The following is a 20,568-nucleotide window of genomic DNA, read 5'->3' on the forward strand; positions in this document are numbered from 1 at the left end:
GAACAATCATATATAGATTTTACCAGAAGAGGTAAAAGATTAATAAATAAAGCATCAGACAATCGAACTGATCCTAGCAAAATTCTTGAATCTTTGATTTTGACGCGTTTATAATCGAGTCGTACTCAAGCTTTATTTAAAGAAATATTCATGACTTTCGAGCTTATTAAGATTTCATCGAGACTAAATTAGCTTAACAAATATAAATCATAAATTTAAATAGCCATTAAAATTTGAATTAAATGTAGGAAAAATAGTATTCTTATTTAAATTCATAATTTTATTCTAATAAATAAATTTTATAGATTATTATAGAATTGTTATAAATAAAAGTGTAAAATTTATAAATCAAATATATATAAAAAAAATCTAACAGATGATTCATTAGCCTACGAATGAACCTTTGAACGATAAAATATAATTTTTAAAAAAGAGAATAAAAATGAATAAATAAAGGCACATACAAGTATGCAAGTAATCGAGCTGAGCCAAGCCGAACTACTGAGTCTTTGAGTTTGATGTAGTTATTATCAAGGCGAGCTCAATTTTTTTTTAGAGAATATATTCATGGCTCACGGGCTTCTTTGAGTAGTTGTCAAGCCTAAACGAGATTAAGAAATATAAATCATAATTTAAATATTCATCTAATCATTAAAATTGTATTATATATTTAGAATAAAAATATTATATTCTTATTAAATTCGTAATTTTATTCTAATAAATAAATTTAATTTTTTATATTTGTTATAAGCAAAAGTGTGAAATATATAAAGCAAATATCAAAACTATCATTTTTTTTTTTCTAATAGTTGACCCATGAGCCTACCAATGGACATTTTAGTGATAAAATATATATTTTAAAAGAAGAGGAAGAAATAGATAAATAAAGTCACATACAAGTAGGCAAGCAATCGAGCTTAGCCGAGCCAAACTCTTGAATCTTTGAATTTGACGTGTTTATAATCGAGTCGAGCTCAAAATTTATTTTTAATATATTCATGGCTCATTAAAATTGTATTATATTTCTAGGAAAAAAATTATATTCTTATTATTTGTAATTTTATTATGATAAATGAATTTAATACATTCATCTATAATTTAGATGATCTGTTTTTTCCATATAAAAAATGTGTGTGTGGTATGAAAATAGAAACTTTATTTGTTTGTAAATTTTTTTTAAAAAAACTGTACTTCAGAATTTCAAAATCGTTTTTTCGTCATACATTTGGTCAAAGATAAGTTTTGTGTTGAATAAATAATAATAAGCATAGATAGAAAATCCAACTTTAAATTTCGAATTCTTATGTTCTAGTATAGATTTATTTCTCGTAAATGTGTTACGGGAAAAGCTAAATATAAACAAAGCAATTAGAATTTCCAAAATAACCAAGGTTATTTGTTTAAAACATAAACATATACTAATGCAACTTTTCTTGGTTAAAGTAAATCAAATTTTTAGTACGTTTGCATCATTGTAAAACTTATAATTTAACGATATTTCTAATAAATCCACTACAAGGAAAAATGATGCTTAACGACGTTTTAAATCGTTGAAGAATCTTCGCAAGATTAAAATTAGTGATAGTTTTGCGATGATATTTTTTAACGGTATTTTTTTGTCTCCTAATTTTGCGACATTTTGTTCGTAAATTGTTGTTAGAATAAACAACAATTACATTAGTTCGTTTTTAATTAACGAAAAATTGGATAAGCAGACGGGCGGTAAAGTGACCACCGGTTTTGGCCATTTAGTAACTATTTGGGGTCGCTAAATAACCGTTTCTAATTCTAGCAACAAATTGTAAAAGAACGGTCGCTAAATCTGATGATATTTTTCTTAAACCGTCACTAAATTTTTTAATTAAAATTTTAATATTATACATAAAGTTTAAAATTGAACACGATATTATGATGTGAAATTTGGAAACAAACAAAATGACATCGAACTAACAAATTCATAAATAAACACATGCATCGACGGACATTTAACACTTCAACTACTCAATCGGGTATAATTCAAATATCTTTTATGGTAATAACATAATGGATTATACATATTAATTTGATAAAATATGTATAATTTGTTTTTTTAATTAAAATAAGTTCGTTAGAGAATTTAGTTGATAGGGATTTCCTTTTAGGACATGAGGTGTAAACATTTGTTCGCATCCTCCATAAATTAGATGTGTAACAAGTTGTTTTAGAAAACAAAGAAGAAATCCGTCCACTCTGATACGCCTTTCAATAATAAAAAATTGTATATCGTGTTCAACTGTATATTGTTAACTTTGAATATATTATTTGTACAATGATGTTTAATTATCTATTACCGTTGAGCTTATATTTATTAGTGGTTGTATAATTTTCCAACAACATAGAAGTACGAAGTCAGAATTAAACGATATAACAATTTATCGACGCAAAGAAAAATTAAAAAATACAAAAATGGAAAAAAAGAAACATGTTCAAATATTAACCAGAAGTCAATGAAGAGTTAAAACAGTATTAGTCAACGATGTCTATACAAAAAAACAGTATCAAGCAGATATTTGTAAACAACATTTTTCGTTCGTGATTCATCACTACCACTAGCAATGTCTGGTTTGATTAGCACTTGAGTATTCTTCATCGAGATCCCTCTGGATAGAGCAACATAAAGTTGTCCATGTGAAAAAATAGATTCTGGTAAATAAACCCCAATGATTGGAATTGTTTGGCCTTGTGATTTGTTTATTGTCATTGCAAAACATAAGCGAATCGAAAATTGCTTCCATTTGAATTGGAATGGGTACCCTTCGTTCTCTGCTGGAGATAGAGGTATCTGAGGTATCAAAACCATTTTTCCAGCATGTTGTCCAACCGAATTGCATGGATGACATTACCACGAAATGCTTGGCATACCATTCTAGTGCCATTGCACATGCCATCGGATGGATACAAATTTCTGAGCAACGTTATGGGACAATATTTTTTTAAGGACCAGTCGGTGAGGTGGCAAACCATTAGGCGTTAGACCATTCATGAACTCCTCTGGATGTGAATTATGTGTGTCATCGATTGCTTCATCAAATCTAAGGAAATGTATGGCTTCTCCTGGAAACAATGATATAATTTTTTCATTCAACGCATCGACATAGGTATTTTTCATCGATAGAATTGCTCGCTCGATCATATAAGTTGATGAAAGATAGTTATCATTATCGTATAACCCTTGGCACACATTTTCAATCAATTTATTTTTTGACGTCTCAATACTTCCTTGACACACTTTAGTTATCATATGTGATGGGATTTTGATATTGCCATTATCATTGACAGGCTCCACCCCTGTACCCACTTTGAGCAAGAACTCGCAAAAATCAGGATCATTTTTCATGCGCATGTTTTCATGTAAAAAAATGATTTTTATACATGGAAACAAATGCGATCGAAAAAGCTTCCATTGATAGTTTCTTCAATTGTTGCTTTAAGAATAACAGGAAGAACTTGCATAAATCCCCTCCTAATAAGACTATTTTTCCACCAAACGGTTCTTAGTTACCAACAAGGTCTTGCAAAGTACGATCAATAGCTTCGATTGCGTATCGTCTACACATCGGAGATTCATCCCAAACAATAAGCCTAATCAAACATAGCAGATCAGCGAGTCCACTCTGTTTCGATATAGAACAGTAACTATTTTCATGTAGCTCGATTGGGATCTTAAATCGCGAATGCGCTGTTCGGCCACCTGGTAGAATGGAAGCGGCGACACCAGATGTAGCAGTGGCAAGGGCAATCATTCCTCGTGAGCGAATAGTTGCAAGTACAGCACGATACAAGTACGTCTTGCCAGTTCCCCTAGGTCCATTAACAAAAAATACTCCACCAGAGTTTCGATCAACACAATCCATGATCATGCTGCAAGCTATCGCTTGAGCATGATTAAGATATTGTGAGCAAGCAGGACACTTGAAGGTATTGGGACAGACTTTTCATCCATTATTTCTCTGGATTCTACCAAATCACGTTGTCTTGATACCGCTGGAAATTTCGGCAATCATACATATCTGCATAGATATGTATGATTTGCCTTGATATAGTTCAGATCTAAACTTCATCTATGAGGCCACCCCTTTAAAACCTTCAGACATAAAAAGTGTCCCATAAGTTACGAACATCAGCTGGCTGGCAGTGAACAAGTATTGTTGCAAATAATCTCCGCAAAGCATAAGCCATGTGGAAATCAACAGCTTCATTAAGACATTGGAAACTACTCTCATCGCATTCTAGTAGCCCTCTGATTTGGGCCGATTCTTTGAACGTACAACAAAATCTTGTGCCAACAGTTAATAAATCATCAAAAGATGTAGGGCCTCGAACGTGAAGCAACAAAAGACGTAAATTAATAATATCTCTCACCCTCTACTGGATTAGCAGCATTTACCCGACCGATTACCTTCTTTTGCTTTCTTCTATTCCATGCTCTCTTCCCAATATCCACACAAATTAACGAGGAAACTCTAAATACAAGTACTGCCTTGCATTAATGTCTACATAACATGTCCAAAAATATGCAGTTAACATAGTTTTCTGCACATGTTCAGAATCCAACACATTACTCAAGTTTTGATGGTTCCAATACGTAACACATTGTTGATTGGGTAGATGCAAAGGAAAATTAATAACTCGAGGGGAAACATCATTCAAATTGAACTAAAAAATTCTCCACATTGCCTCGGGAGCATAAACCCATCGAGCATTCTGAAAGCTCTTGATTTCGTCAACATACGTATCTGAGCCAGAAGGAGAGACATGGACAGATATCTTATCATACCCTTTATAGATGTACTTGTAAAGATATTTTACCGCTGTAAGGCCTGAGCAAATTTAAATGTTTATATGACAATCATAATGATACAAAAAGTAGGGATTATAAGGGACAACCCATTAGGAGTTTAGTGGGGAAACCCCTTACTCAACGAAAATGCCTTTGTCTCTTCTTCGATATATTAGGTATCCATCATGCCCTTTTATTGTCTGATTTGAGTGAGCTCGAGGATAGTGATGTTTACATCGTCCATTAACCATGCAAGGACACCTTCTATTCAAACGTCCACACGGACCATGCATCATATGCCGTGAAATCGTGTCGAATAAGCGTGGGAAGAAATCCATGTTGGGACGTTCTGCATAAACATATCTATCATATACATCCGGTGAAGCAATTTTAAACTCAGAGTCCAATATAACAAGAAATGGCAGTGCGACAGACCACTCTTTTGAAATTCGATTACATAAACATATGATGCAACATAACCAAATATCTTTTTCTTAATTATTTGATCTCTCAGATCAACCAACTTTGCACGAAATATACGTGAAATCAAATCAGGCCGGTCATGGGAAGTTTGACCACAAAACAAGTTATTCTTAATCTCAGGTCATTCAGGGTTACGAGTCATTGTAATGAATAAACCATGTTTCCCGAAATGCATCAAGATACCGTTTACGCATATCCCTTGGGCTCCCAATGAAAGAAGAAAGAAGAACCACACGATGACCAATCTCCCGACCACGTGTTTCTCCATTGACCACACTATCAACAATGCCTTGATATAGTTCTGATCTAATTTCTGCTTGATTTCGCCTGTAGTAATCAAGTCTAGTAGTGTCCAGCTTAATATACATGTTGACAACAAACTGTTGCAATAACCGGCCACCATACAACAACAGTGAAGATTCATTTTCTCGAATTTGATGCCTATAACAATAATATTCCCGACATGATACCATCCTATCATTTTTCCCACAAACGACTGAAAAAAGGTAAAATAATAAAAAAAAACATATATTAAAACAATGTACATGCATGACACACTCATTTTGGAAAAACAATTTACATAAAACCAAATCTTACCATGACTTTTGCTTGCAACAATTTGATCAAATGAATCGCAATTTGATCAAATGAAGAAAAACCTTCAGATGGCAACACAGTTGCGCCCGTAATGTACTGTGCAAGTCTCCTGAAAATTTTAGAATATGTGTTGCCAACCACAATCACCATAAGGGAAAAAAAGAGGATACTGCAGTGGATCGTAACAACCAAAATAGTGCCTGATTTGATGGGTTTCACCATCATTCGCTCACACAAATACATCTATATCATAAGGGATATTAGTGTTATCATTTCCCTCAATCCAAATCGTCGAAACCTGATCAGCTGAAGGACAATTATAACACCTCTGATCAACGGAAACGTTCTTGCTTATGTGCTGTCGAATATCTCGAATAGAAGCACATTCATTTATTCTTTGAAGGAGCTCTACATAAGGATTATGTTTCATGATATCCATCAATAATATCATTGTGGCCTCATCAACAACATCCTCATTTACTGGATACTTTCTATTATGTAACTCATTGTCATTATCCCAGAAATAAAGTTGAAGATACTTAGGTCTTCCCTCTTGAGGCACAAGTGGATGCATGAAACACTTGTCCAGCAGCACTGAAGGTGTATGATTAAGAAATGCTAGACTTTTATCAATCCGTATACCGAATGATGTAAATGAAATTATATTATTATACAAGCGTATCTTACGACGGAATGCTACAGTCATCAAAGAAGAAGGATCGACGAAAAGATTAACCAAATCCACTGGTGCAATAGGCGACACAAGACAATTTTGCCACGGTCACAACAAAATGTAGGGGGTTCATGTAGAAATCTGCATGCCCCACAAAATTGACAGGTTGGAATTGCAGAGAGTGTATTTAATCTATTTGCAACTTCGTGATTGAAATAAAAGAAAAGAAATGAAACGAATAGATGGACGTTAGAAACGGAGACTAGAAAAGATAAATGATCTTTAAAGAAAAGCCCGAGCGACAAATTACTCACAAACAGGCAAGCAAGCCATCCGCAACAAGGCATCGGAAGCAACAGCTGACACCATATATATTCAATTAGAAGCTAGCTACACCAGTATTTCTTCTTACATGAGGACATGAAACTATGAATGTTGTGGGCAAAATGGTTGGTCCATGTAATTTATAACTAAATTCTTTGTATTTCAAATATTTACGTTTAGTATATTTTCACCCAATATTTTTTCTTTAAACGTCATATGATGAAAAATAATCATCAACTCACTGCTAAGTTTAAATCTTGATCTAAGTAGACACGAGCTTTGAAGCGTGATAATCATAATATTATGCTTAAATTAAATAAAAACATAACTACAATGATGGGGCTATAAATAAGTCCAAAAAAATATACACGTAATTTATTATTTTATTTTACTAAAAAAATAATATATTATATTCTTATAAGCATGTATATGACAACATTCATTAACTTTAAAATTACACATACTATTTTTCAAAGGTTTCGTTACGTGCTATTGTCAATTGATCTCATTCATAAGTTAAATCCTATGAGCATTCAAAAATTTCTCTTATGATAAGGAACATAAAAATGAGCTAAAAAATTTAAACAAAAACAATTTTTTTGTTTATTTTGAATGTGGCGTATAGCTTATAACCAAAATTTATGTGCTCGAAGACATCCACATTTTCACTCGCTCCCGTGATATATTGTAAAACTAAAATAGCCATAACGTAACCAAAATGTATTGATAAATCGATTTTTTTAATTTGTGGGTTGTTTTATTTTAATAGTTATTAAATTTTTTCCTTTACATATATAAAATTAAACTAATTAGAACCGATTCTTCAAATCTAATATACTATGGAGGTAATTGTAAGATTGACATATGTTTCGAATAAGGATTATATAATTTTAAAATTAGTTGTTGTGAAAGTAAGTCTTATGCAAGTATCTGAGTATGTATATATAATATTCAAAAGTAATTGTTTTGTTTCCTAATAACTTTTAAACGTAAAAGAAAAATATATAATTCACCATTTCAGAATCGGTACACTTAGAAGTAGCTAGCAAGTTAATGTTAATATCAACAATTTGATTGTAGACATTTTTTCCCCTCAAAAGTTTAGTGTTCAAAGTAGTACAAACAAGCTTTACTTGATTAAAAATCAAGTCACAATTTATAATTTTCGTATATAGCTAATCATATATATGAAAATAATTTTACTTTTCTTTAAAAGCACCAAAATTTTTAGAAAGCTCAACCGATTCATAATGTAAACTTCGTACCACATTTCCGTAAAAAATAGAATTCTCATTTTCAATTTTAAAAACAAGCGTACTGTTTAAGCCAAAAAAAAAAAACTTCATTTTCAAAACAATTAATAATAACAATACTTCTCACAAAAACATAACCAGAAAATTTGAACTCTAAAAAAGATTATAAGGGTAAAGATAAAAAAAAAGTTAACTCACCAACGGAGATAGAGACGGCCCGATCGCATGTGCATCACAAGACCCAACAACAGCACAGCTGCTGCAATCATTAAAATCACTGCTAACACCATATAATTGAAGTCGACCCATAGATAAACAAACTAAATTAAGCACATACCTTGCAACATATGCGGAAATTGCAGAGGTACGCCGACCACGCATGACAAAGAGTGATTGATGACTAAATCAAATACGCTATATAACGAGATTAAAAAAATCAATCTTACGGACATACAAACAAAACTTGAAAGGCAACTATTGAACAACGTCCACCAACAGAACTACGCAAAGGTGGGGTTCACATGGAAGATTCCATTTGACTGAATGCATGAATGTCAAGCTGGATCTTCACTTGGCTATGATCCCGACTCCATGGATGACCCGAAAACAGAAAATTTTAGGCAATCTGAAACCAAAAAATACAATAATTTGTAGTTAAGAGAATGGCATGCACAGAGCCTGAGTAGCTGTTAGCCTTCTCCTAGGATTTTCATCCAATAATCTCCTGATAAAGTCCTTAAACTCAGAAGATAAAAATGGCCACACATTTTCATCGAAACTTGGGTTAGCTTTCAGGACCTCCCGAAAAATGCCAGACTCGGTTCGAGCCCAAAAAAGCGGCTACCACAGAGAAAAAATATAAGATAAAACACATACGCTCCATAGATCGGCTTCTCAACCTTATGACCTGTGTAAAACTTCTAGCGCAACATAACACTCACTGCCAACTATTTCATTGAGTTTTTAATCTGCACATGAATATCAATATTCAAATCCGAATTCAAGAAAACCAAATGAAAAATTTTACCTGGTTTCACAAATACGCTATATACTGAGTAAAAATGTAATCCTACGGACGTACAATCAAAACTTGAAAGGAACCTATTGAGCAACGTCCACCAACAGAACATTAGATAATAAAATGATAAAAAAAAAATTGTTACTTATTAGTTCCCAATAGATAAGAAGGAATTATAATCAAATGTAAACTCAAGTTACCAAGAAGAGAATGGAACAAAAAGAGAGATTCATGCAAGAAAGTTCAAATGATCAGCCATTAATAAGCAATTTAAAATATTCAATATACCGATGTAATTGCTTACAAGTAAATGTGATTAAGAAGACAATAAATGTAGCCTTATTAACGTAAAAAAAACGGACACAAACAAATAAAAGAGAGATATATACAAGGAAGTAAAACCAACCAAAACGTGATGATCATGACAATAAATGTAGTCATATTGAATGATCACATGTAGCCAAAGGCAATAACGTAAACGCTGCAAGTTTTCCATTTCAAAACAAGATATTTGTAGCACCACTTGCTATTTCCTTCTGTTTCTGTTTTTTTATTTTGTTTCTTGGTTTTGGAGCGGGAATCAGACAAAGAAATATTTTGCCACTTTAAAAAATTTCAAGCCGCCATGTTCCCGTTAGCGTAGCTACGTCAAATGTGTCCTAATATAAGTTTGTACAAATCAAAATAAAGAACATCATATACCACGAGCTCACACTCTTCTCGGAGCCCCCAGAGCACTGCCTTTACTACAACTGAAACGCTTGCGGCGACCTGATCAATGGGTTTTCCTTCCATTGCAACAAATGTGAAGACATCAGGCTCCACGTGAAATGCACTTTCTTGGTTGAATCCGTGGAGTCAAAAGCGCTTAAACAATATATAATAAAGTCATAATTAATAAGGGTGTCAAAGTAAATTCACAATTGGTGACATATATATATATATATATATATATATATATATATATATATATATATATATATATATATAGACATAAGCGTAGTTGAATGTAATAACTTAACGTAGACGTGCCATCATCATAAAACATTTCATAAACATGCTTGCATCATACATACTTGAGCATACATAACATCATTTTGGGTAGAGATATGTTTCAAAGCAAGTGACCCATACATAAAAGTGCCTGATCAGATTAAACCACAGTACTGGGCTGGTAGGTATGTCCACTACCACATACATAAGATCCCCGGTCATACTTTACCGGGTGGATTAAACCCGGTCATACTTTACCGCTTTACCGGGGTGGAGAGGTCCTCGGCCACATTCACCGACTTCCAAATCCGTTCATAATTTAGTCAGAAGACATTTAACATACCTCAAAAACTTAAAAGTATTTTCTTTTGCACGTCGAACAAACTTACTTGGCTTTAAGGGATTCGTTGGATCTCGCTTGGGGTAACTGCTGCACATACTAACATTAGTTCGAATACCTATCTTGCATAACTTAGACGTATAGTCATGCTCACACCCAAAAATGACAAATTTCTTATGAAGTTCTAAATCTCTCGGGACTCGACCTCGTTTAATCATCGTACTAAATCATGACATCAAACCCAAAAGCATTCCCTAAAATTTAATTAAATTTTTTTTTTTAAAAAAAAGAGTACACGTACTCCGTGTAAAGGTCCGGGTAGACGCTGGAATTTTGCACTTTGAAGGAAAAAGGGCATGGACCTCGTGTCAGGGTCTGGAAAAGGGTCTGTGTAGGTGCTGGAATTGTAAACCAACGGAGAAACACTATATTTATGGCTTATTTCTCATAACTCGATCATACGGACCGTGAACCAATGCCTCGAGACACATCCTAGGATGCTATGACACTTTTTCAAACTCAAACAAATGCTCCAAAACAACTACGCATCACAAACAACGCAACCCAATCCGTGAACACGACATTTGACACCAAAATGCATCCTATGACTTCTAATGTAAAGAAATGCCTATCGATGCGAACCGACACACCAAAACCATCCCAACATAATACTCAACATACTTAAATGCAGCAGCGAACACCCGTCAATCTCCAACGAAGCCTGCAACAAAAAAACTTCAAGAACGCATTTTTCAGGAAAACGAAGTTTGAGCAGTCCCACTAAAAAGATCATAACTCACTCATTTCTTATCCAAATATTTCAAATTTACTGTCAAATCGAAGGTATCAAAAAGTTCTATGTTTTATATGTTGAAAGATTTTCCAGAAAATTGACCGAAAAGTCGCAGTAATTAAAATGTGAGAAAATTTTGAGTTTTAGATCCAAAAACGTTTCAAAAATCGATCCAACAAATTTCTGCTCAAACTTTGTACATCATACATGGATTTTCACGTATAATAAACATCACAACACATAATATGACGAGATCGACGCAGGAATAATATAATATACATTTCTTTTGATATTTAAAATTACCGAATCGACGATACCGAAGCAGGAAAGATGCGAGGTTGATCCAGAACGATTTGTGGCTCGATTTCTTGAAGAAAAGTCACGAAAACTTGCTGGAAAATATTCAGATGAGGGGCGGCTGCTCTTGCACTAAGAACCCTAGGTTTTTTTGTTTTTAAAAAAATGAAATGAAAGGGGTGTGAATTGTGTGTTCTGATGGTGTGTGTAACGTGTGTGTGCGTGAGTTAGGGTAGGGGAAATAGCTTAATTGAATAATTAATTGCCTAATTAGGGGATAATCATGCATGGGTAAATAATTAATAATAAAATAATACTAATCTAATACTAACTTATCTAACACCTCTACTTTAAAATAAAATGCACAAGTGACACATCTTTAAAAATCTAAAATCATAAAATTACTTATTAATTAAATTAGGTTTTCGAAATACTAAAAACTTAATAAGTCATTTAAAATGCCTCAATCTTAACTTAAAATAAAATACCACATTTTAAAATTGCCAAAAACATCGTGGGTCTCTTTTCCTCGATCTCGCATCGAATAATCGCCTGAAACATGAAACTCAAGAAAATATTTTAACGTGCATCACATAAACATAAATAATTTAAAATAATGCAAATTTCACAAATTATGCATCACTAAATTCATTTGAAACTTAATTAGATAATTTAACAATTAAATAAATACATGGGTTTTACGTGTACTAAATTTGGGCTCTACAGTTCCTCCCCCATTTAAATAAATTTCGTCCTCGAAGTTATATATTACCAAACAGTTCCGAATAGCGACTTCTCATATCTGCTTCTGTCTCCCAAGTGGCCTCCTCCACTGATTGATTCAGCCACCGGACTTTGACCAACTTGGTCACCTTGTTCCGAAGTCTCCGCTCCTGTCTATCTAAGATTTGGACAGGTCTTTCCTCATACGACAGATCTGGAGCAAGCTGCAACGGCTCATAGTTCAAAACATGCGAAGGATTTGCTAGGTACTTCCTCAGCATCGAGACGTAGAACACATTGTGTACATCGGCCAGATTTGGCGGTAGGGCTACACGATAAGCAAGTGTACCAACTCTGTCAAGAATCTCGAACGGTCCAACAAATCTCGGACTAAGCTTGCCACTCTTCCCAAACCTCATAACACCCTTCATAGGTGTTATCTTTACGAAAACGTGATCACCTACAGCAAACTCAAGATCCCCTTCTCCTCTTGTCAGCATAACTCTTTTGACAACTCTGGGTCGTCTTCGTCCTCTCTCGGATCTTGACCACCGCATCTGAAGTCTCTTGAACAATCTCTGGACCAAGTTCTGATCTCTCACCAATTCATCCCAATGAACCGACGAACTACACTTCCTCCCATACAGTGCCTCGTAGGGAGCCATACCTAAAGATGAAAGAAAACTGTTGTTGTAGGTGATAAGTGCAATAATTGCACTTAATTTATATGTTAATCCATTTGATCTATGCTGGTTTCGAGCAGATTTATGCTTGGTTTTTGTTGTTTTTGTGCAGTGCAGGGGATATACAATTATGGGATGTTTTAGAGCAATCAGGGATATTTTCGAGTGCAAAAAGTGATGAAAGAAGCGCCGCAGCGCCAGGAATCAGCGCTCCAGCGCCACAATGTGCGAAGAGAAGCACCGCAGCGCTACAATATCAGCGTCGCAGCGCCAGCGTGCCGAGAAACTAGCGCCTAGGTATTGCCCAAGCAGCGCCGCGGTGCCTCATTGCCGAGAGATAAGCGCTAATGCTCACGAACGACAGGCGCCTAGGCGCCACTTACTCAGCGCTGCGGCGCTAATGGCGGCAAGACAAGTTAAATGGGCCTCGACCCGGTGAGGAAAATAAGAAGGAAACGGATGGTTCAAAACTGAAGAGAGGCCGTTTTGGAAGAAAATACGGAAAGAAGAGAGAGCTAACACGGAACGAAGAGCCAGAGCGCGAAGATTGATTACAAAGACGAAGAACGACGAATCTGGGGACAGGGACGACACTTCGGATTTGTTATCTGTTTTTTCGTGTTTATATTTTCTCGAATTTCGGTGTCTAAAACTTTGAACATGCGTTGTTCTTATTTCGATTTCGTCATGAACTAATTTTGTATTCTAGAGGATGATGTAGTTTTTAGGATGCGATAATTTGATTTGGTTATTTATATGATTGAATTCATTCTCGTTTAATTGTGTTTCTTCGTATTGATTTGACTGCAATTTACTGGCCAAAAGTTGTATGATGTCTGATTAGTTCTACAACTCAGGAGAGAGACTAGGATTATAGATCATTAGAAACGCATCGTTGAATGTTTATAGCGTTCGGAAGACGTATAATTTCAGCGAGGCTTAGTAAGAACATTGTTTGCATCTATCCATGAAACTTAGATTTTAATTAGGAATATTAGAATCGAAGTTTGATTGATACAGTTATTTGTCACTTGGGAAAGGGGGAATAAAACAAGTTAGTGTTCTTGGCTATTAAATGATTAGAATTAGTTAATATAAATCTAACTGAAAATAATTATCGTGGACTCTTAGTGAAGTCATTTCTCTAGATATTTTCTCTTCTTGATATTTTCCTCAATTCAGTAATTAGATTAATTCTGTGTTTTCAATTATTTCGATTAAGCAAACCAACCTTTTAATTGATTATTCTAAATAAAGTTGAGACTATTTTAATTACAAGAACTTATATACATTTATATACACACTCCTCGTGGAATCGACACTTGTGCTCAAAATTACATTTTACTATAACTTGACGTCGTGCACTTGCGAGCAATAAAGAAAACACGCAACAAGTTTTTGGCGCCGCTGCCGGGGAGTGTCAAAATTTGAATTTATATCAGTATTGTTACCAATTAGTCTAGATTTTAATTTAGATCTTTTTGTTGTATTATATTCTATATTTATTGAGTTGTCATTTTTTTCTGCTTAACAGTGCATGCTAAGATCGCAAAGCCCTGACTTGCTTATTTTTTATCCGGAGATCGAAAGAACTACGAGAAGATTAAGAAAAGCAAGAGAAGAAGAGATCCAAGAAATGGCTGAGAACAGAGAGAATGACATACACATCCCGCCAGAGGCTATTCCTATCAGAGATCACTTCCGACCAGTGATCAACAATCATTACTCTGGTATTGCAAGAGGGACCATCAATGCCAATAATTTCGAGTTGAAGCCTGCTCTAATCAATATGGTTTGCTGGAACTGCCACTTCTGATCCTCATGTTCATTTGAGTACCTTCTTGGAGATAACAGATACGGTAAAAATTAAAAATGTTCCTGATGATATTATTAGACTTCACTTGTTTCCGTTTTCTCTCAGGGATCAAGCTAGAGGATGGCTCCAATTACTTCCCTTGGGAAGCATCACGACATGGCAGGAGCTGGCGACGAAATTTCTGGCAAAATACTTTCCCCTGTAAAGTCTGCGCAGTTGAAGATTGAGATTAGAACGTTTAGGCAGACTGATTTTGAGAAACTGTATGACGCATGGGAAAGATACAAGGAGCTGTTGAGAAAGTGCCCGAACCATGGTTTTGAAGACTGGGTGCAAATCGAATTATTCTACAACGGTCTGAATGGGCAAACAAGAGGAACAGTGGATGCAGCAGCTGGTGGCACGATCTTTGCCAAATCTCCTGAGCAAGCTGATGATTTGCTTGAGCAGATGACTATAAACAGTTACCAGTGGCTGTCTGATAGGTCAGAAGTAAAGAGGACAGCTGGGGTTTATGCTGTGGATCCTATTACGTCACTCACTGCTCTGGTATCTGCACTGACCACTCAAATTGCAGCTATGAATAAAGTGAGCACATCAGAGACTGAGAATCTATCGCTTGTTGCTGAAGAGCCAGCTCTTCCTGAAGAAGCTCAGTATATCAACAGCAGAAATTTTGGTGGATTTGGAGGATAACGAGGTAACCTCCCCCTAACACTTATCACCTCGGTTTGAGAAATCACGAAAATTTTTCATATGCGAATAATAAAAATGTGTTGAATCCTCCACCGGGGTTTAACACATCAAAGGGGGAAGGAAAGCCTTCATTTGAGGATTTGGTAGGAACGTTTGTTACTGAATCTGGAAAAAAGATGGCAAGGACTGATTCTCGTCTTGACAACATGGAGACTCACATGGGTAATATGGGTGCCACAATGAAATATTTGGAGACGCAAATCAGACAGTTGGCCAATGCCTTGAGGGATCAGAACAAGGGTCAATTTCCAAGTAACACGGAGGTTAATCCAAAAGAGCAGTGCAAGGCAGTCACTCTAAGAAGTGGAAAGGAATTAGAGGTGCAAAGTTCCAAGGAGAGAATGAACAAAGAGAAAACAGTTGAAGAGGGTGAGTTTGAGGATAGAAAAGAAGATAAAAATCAAAAGCCCAATGCCGAAGTTGAAGTCGAACGACCTCCTGTATTTAAGCCGACTCTTCCGTACCCTCAGAGATTCAAAAAGAAGAATTTGGATGATCAGTTTGCAAAATTTTTAGAGATCTTTAAGAAGATACACATCAACATACCATTTGCTGATGCTTTGGAGCAAATGCCGAATTATGCAAAATTTATCAAAGATGTGATGTCTAAGAAGAGGAAGCTACAGGAGTTTGAGACTGTGAAACTGACTGATGAATGTAGTGCCATACTGCAAAAGAAGCTACCACATAAATTAAAAGATCCAGGGAGTTTTACTATTTCTTGTTTTATTGGAGGTTCTAAATGTAGTAAAGCTTTATGTGATTTGGGAGCAAGTATTAATTTGATGTCATTTTCTATTTATAGGGAATTGGAGCTTGGAGAAGTCAAACCAACCACTATCACCTTACAGCTTGTAGACAAAAGTCTTACGTATCCTCGTGGGATCGTTGAAGATGTACTGGTAAAAGTGGATAAATTTATTTTTCCTGCTGACTTTGTGATTTTAGATATGGAAGAGGATCATGATGCTCCATTAATCTTTGGGAGACCATTCTTGGCGACTGGAAGGGCATTGATAGATGTGCATAAGGGTGAACTCACCCTGAGAGTTGGCGGAGAAGCAGTCATTTTTAATATCTATCACGCCATGAAGGGATCAAATGAGGTCAGCACTTGTAAAAGCATTGATATTATAGACTCATGTATGTCTCTTGAATGTACAGGAACTAGGGATCTTTTGGAGAGCTGTTTGGTAGGGGCTGCAGGAACTGTTGATGGAGAAAATTGGGAAGTAAAAGAGCAACTGGTGGCTCTTGAAGCACTGCTGAAAGAAAGGAGAAAAGATGCACCGCCTGAAGAGTTGGATGTAAATGAGAAAATTGAGGTAAAACCACCTTCTCCTGACTTGAAGGAACTGCCAAGACACCTTTGTTATGCATTTTTAGGTGAGGAGTCGACATATCCGGCAAATCTCTTCCTCTCTTACATGTGCTGAAAAAGAAAAACTGTTGAGAGTGTTGAGGAATTATAAAAATGCGTTAGGATGATCGATTTCTGATATTAGGGGAATTAGCGCTACTATATGCATGAATAAAATTTTGATGGAGGAATCTTATACTCATTATGTGGATCATCAGAGGAGATTGAATCCAGCGATGAAGGAAGTTGTAAAAAGTGAGGTGCTAAAATTGTTAAATGCAGGTGTAATTTATGCCATTTTTTATAGTAGTTGGGTGTCCCCTGTGCAAGTTGTACCGAAAAGGGTGGAATAATTGTGGTTAAAAACGAAAATGATGAACTGATATCTACTCGCACGGTAACTGGCTAGCGAGTATGTATTGATTACAGAAAGTTAAACAATGCCACACGTAAAGATCATTTTTTCCACTGCCTTTTATTGATCAAATGCTTGATAGACTTGCTGGTTATTGTCATTATTGCTTTTTAGATGGCTATTCAGGTTATAACCAAATTGCTATAGCGCCAGAAGATCAGGAGAAGACTACTTTCACGTGTCCCTATGGCACGTTTGCTTTTACGAGAATGCAGTTTGGGCTATGCAATGCACCTGACACTTTCCAGAGGTGCATGATGGCCATATTTGCAGATCTGGTGGATGAAATAATGGAAGTCTTCATGGACGACTTTTTGGTATTTGGTTCTTCATTTGATCATTGTTTACATAACTTATCCCTTGTTTTGCAGAGATGCCGGGATAAGAATTTAGTTCTTAATTGGGAGAAGTGTCACTTTATGGTCCAAGAGGGTATTGTTCTTGGACATAAAGTGTCGTCTAAGGAATTAGAGGTGGACCAAGCTAAAGTCTTCGCAATCGAAAAACTTCCTCCACCAAGGAACATCAAGGGAATAAGGAGTTTTCTAGGACATGCGGGGTTTTATCATAGATTTATTAAGGATTTCTCTAAGATAACTAAACCCCTCTGTAATTTGCTAGAAAAAGATTCTGATTTTATATTTGCTGATGATTGTTTGTAGGCGTTTGAGAAAATAAAAAATGCATTAGTGACTGCACCAATTATGATAGTACCAAACTGGGAGGAGCCCTTTGAGCTAATGTGTGATGCAAGTGATTATGCAGTGGGCGCTGTCTTAGGCCAAATACAGGAAAAGATGTTTAGAGCAATTTACTACGCAAGCCGCACAATAGATGCCGCACAACAAAATTACACTAAAACTGAGAAGGAGATGCTTGCAGTTGTTTTTGCTTTCGAAAAATTCAGGCCTATTTGATCGGCACAAAGGTAGTTGTTTTTACTGATCATGCAGCTATTCGCTACCTATTTGCCAAGAAAGATGCAAAACCACACTTGATAAGGTGGATATTGCTACTACAAAAATTTGACTTCGAGGTCAAAGATAAGAAATGAACTGAAAATCAAGTGGCTGACCACTTGTCAAGACTGGAGCTGGAGGAGAAGAAAGAAGAGGGAGCTATACAGGAAACCTTTCCGGATGAGCAGCTCTTTGAGGTAAACTCTGTACTTCTTTGGTTTGCTGATATTGCTAATTTTTGTCTTGCGGTACCCTTCCTCCAGATTTGAGCTATCATCAGAAAAAGAAGTTCGTCCATGATATCAAGATCTTCTTTTGGGACGATCCATTTGTGTACAAGAGGTGTGCTGACCAATTGATTAGGAGATGCGTGAAGGGTGTCGAAGCACATCAAATTCTGGAGAAATGTCATTTGTCACCATATGGTGGGCATTTTGGAGCATCACAAACAGCAGCTAAGGTATTGCAATCTGGTTTTTATTGGCTTAGTTTGTTTAAAGATAGTTATACCTTAGTGAAATCATGTGACAGATGCTAGAGGTTAGGAAACATCTCTAGGCGTCACGAACTACCACTGACAAACATTTTGGAAGTTGAACTTTTTGACGTCTGGGGCATAGAATTCATGGGACCTTTTCCCCCTTCTTTTGGCAATTCCTATATTTTATTAGCTGTGGATTATGTTTCGAAATGGGTGGAAGCAATCGTCACCAGTACTAATGACGCTCGTATTGTAGCCAAATTCGTGCATAAGAACATCTTCACCAGGTTTGGAACACCAAGAGCCATCATAAGTGACGAAGGTTCGCATTTTTGCAATAGAATTTTCAACTCACTTTTGGCTAAATACAGTGTGAAGCACAAGGTGGCACTAGCCTATCATCCTCAGTCAAATGGATAAGCTGAAGTATCAAACCGGGATATTAAACAAATACTGGAGAAGACTGTCAACACAAACCGGAAAGATTGGGCCATTAAGTTAGATGATGCCTTGTGGGCCTATCGGACTGCGTTCAAGACACCTATTGGGATGTCTCCCTATAGGCTGGTCTTTGGTAAAGCATGTCATTTGCCATTGGAGTTGGAGCATAGAGCATTTTGGGCTGTGAAGAAATTAAAATTTGATTTGCAAGCTTCGGGAGATATCAGGAAATTGCAGTTGAGTGAGATGGATGAATTCCGAAATGACGCTTTTGAAATGCCAAGATCTACAAAGAACAGACTAAGAAGTGGCATGACAAAATCATTGTCCAAAGAGAGCTCAAACCGGGACAACAAGTACTATTATTCAGTTCTCGTCTGAAGCTATTTCCTGGTAAGCTGAAATCACGTTGCTCAGGGCCATTTGTTGTGGAAATAGTGTATCCTTATGGGGCTATCGAGCTAAAGTGCAGTGATGGAAGAACCTTCAAGGTGAATGGACAGCGGGTTAAGCCTTACTATGGGACTGAAGTAAGGAATATCGACAGTGTCAAGTTGAGCGAACCAAACTAAACAGACCTGTGACAGTTGGGCTGACGACGTTAAAGCAAGCGCTTGTTGGGAGGCAACCCAACCAGTATCTCTTTATTTCTTTCGTGTTTATTTTATTTTATTATATTTTCAGTAGTATTAATGTTTTTACGTTTTATTTATATTTAATTTGGCATGTGAAGATTAGACACTGATTTATGTGTTATTATGTAGGTGCAAGTTGAAACAAAGTGTGCAAAAAGGGCTCAAAATATTCCTCATCTCACAAGTTCAAGCGCCTAGGCGCCATCAGTCAGCGCCGCAGCGCCATATTATGCGAGAGTTTAGCGCCTAGGCGCCATTTTGTGAAAAAGATCAGCGCCTAAGCGCCACCAATTAGCGTTGCAGCACCATCAAATGCGAAGACTTAGCGCCGCAGCGCTACACCTTCAGCGCCGCGGCGTTGAAGAGGCCGAGAGTTTAGCGCCGCGGTGCTAGTTTGGGATATATGAAAAAAAAGAGGGGATACGAGGGTTTTTTTCAGAAAACAAGAACCAATCACCGTGGCCCCTAAACTCCTCCACCACCGTAATTTCGCCAATCACCATAAATCCATCACAAATTCTCCTTCTAAACACCACAATTCACCACCCATATCATCCTCAAACCAAATCCACCTAAAATTGTTACTCCTAGCCCCTATTTTGAATCAAAAATTTCTGAAAAAAATTCTTCAAACGGGCCAACACCGGAGGAACTACAAGCTTATTTTGGGTACTGTATCAAAAGGTAATCGTTCTTGACATTTTAGAGT

The 20,568-nt window shown here is 36.1% G+C and overlaps 1 long non-coding RNA gene across 4 annotated transcripts; it reads right to left on the reverse strand.

Moving 5' to 3' along the window:
* Window positions 1-2,481: 2,481 nt before the first annotated feature.
* On the reverse strand, window positions 2,482-10,075 carry LOC140813323 (uncharacterized). Of its 4 annotated transcripts, none has more exons than XR_012113893.1 (4): window positions 8,487-10,075; window positions 8,348-8,408; window positions 4,958-5,168; window positions 2,482-4,859 (listed from the first exon to the last, which is right to left on the reverse strand). It is a non-coding gene; the product is annotated as an uncharacterized lncRNA (long non-coding RNA). The 4 variants fall into 4 exon arrangements; XR_012113892.1 differs by adding an exon at window positions 5,900-6,931 and having other exon boundaries at window positions 2,482-5,168; XR_012113891.1 differs by adding an exon at window positions 5,900-6,931 and having other exon boundaries at window positions 2,482-5,798.
* Window positions 10,076-20,568: the final 10,493 nt, after the last annotated feature.

The sequence above is a fragment of the Primulina eburnea genome, chromosome 14, assembly GCF_022965805.1.
Source record: "Primulina eburnea isolate SZY01 chromosome 14, ASM2296580v1, whole genome shotgun sequence".
NCBI classification, from domain to species: domain Eukaryota; kingdom Viridiplantae; phylum Streptophyta; class Magnoliopsida; order Lamiales; family Gesneriaceae; genus Primulina; species Primulina eburnea.